We start from the raw sequence: 1240 nt of genomic DNA, 5'->3' as shown, positions 1-1240 counted from the left end.
AAAGTTCACCAATTTTTTATATATTTGTCTGATATTTTCTGAATCTGTTGAATTTAGTTTTTCATTGAAATACCTTTATTGCAGTCAAAAATTCGTGAAACATTTTTTTGGACGATTTCCTGAACAAATAAATATTGTACTTGGTAAATATTACTCCGCTTCTTGATTTAGAGTTTTATTTCACTTTTTTTTTAATTCTTTATTGAAATAATGAACATACCCATGCAAATTTTGCTCGAGATTTTGTAAACTAGTCTTCTAAATACTCATTTACTTCCAATCCGCTGGGCAACAAACGAAAAATTTACAAGAAGATTCAATTAGTAATTAACGTGCAAGTAATTTGCAATATATTTTGCTAATTAAGGTTGAACAAGTTTTGCAAATATTTTCTATAAAAATGAGTTTATTTGCGATTCACTTCAACGAACCATCGCATTGAATGGGTTTATACATATATTTTGAATCGCGAATAAATTGAAAACTGCGAGGAACTCGAAAAAAAGTGCTTGAACAAAAAATGTACGGCAGGAAATTCTCTACAGATTGGTTTATGAATATTTTTTCCTAGCCTCATATTTTTCTCCGTAATTGCAGTTAACTCGAAAACTATGAGGATTTCGACACAAACTGCGGGAAAAATTGTTGGGTACAAAATTCTCCACAAAAAAGTATCCCAGGTATTTGTTTCTAACCTCAAAAATCTCACCTTAAAATGGGTTTATACACTCAAAAATATTTTGCATCGCGAATAACTCGAAAACTACGAGTAATTCCAAAAAATGTTTTAGAACAAAAAATTACAGCAGGAAATTCTCTACAGATTGGTTTGCAAGCATTGTTTCCTAGTCTCAAAATTTTCACCGTAAAATGGGTTCATGTGCTTAAAAACATTTTGAATTGCGAATAACTGGAAAATTATGAAAATTTAGACACAAACTGCTGGGACAAAAAATGTGGAGTACATAATTCCCTACAAAAAAGTATCCCACGTATTTGTTCCTAATCTCAAAAGTTTCACTTCAAAATGGATTTATGCATATATTTTGAATCGCTAATACCTCGAAAAAAAGTGTTGGAGCAACAAATGTACAGCACAAAATTCTCTACAGATTGGTTTGCAAGCATTATTTCCTAACATCAAAATTTCCACTGTAAAATGGGTTCATGTCCTTAAAAACATTTTGAATTGCGGATAACTGGAGAATTATGAAGATTTAAACAAAAAATGTAAAGTACA

This window comes from Diorhabda carinulata, chromosome 11 (genome assembly GCF_026250575.1).
Source record: "Diorhabda carinulata isolate Delta chromosome 11, icDioCari1.1, whole genome shotgun sequence".
NCBI classification, from domain to species: Eukaryota; Metazoa; Arthropoda; class Insecta; order Coleoptera; family Chrysomelidae; genus Diorhabda; species Diorhabda carinulata.
The sequence above is the reverse complement of the archived record's forward strand: the minus strand, read 5'-3'. Positions refer to the sequence as shown.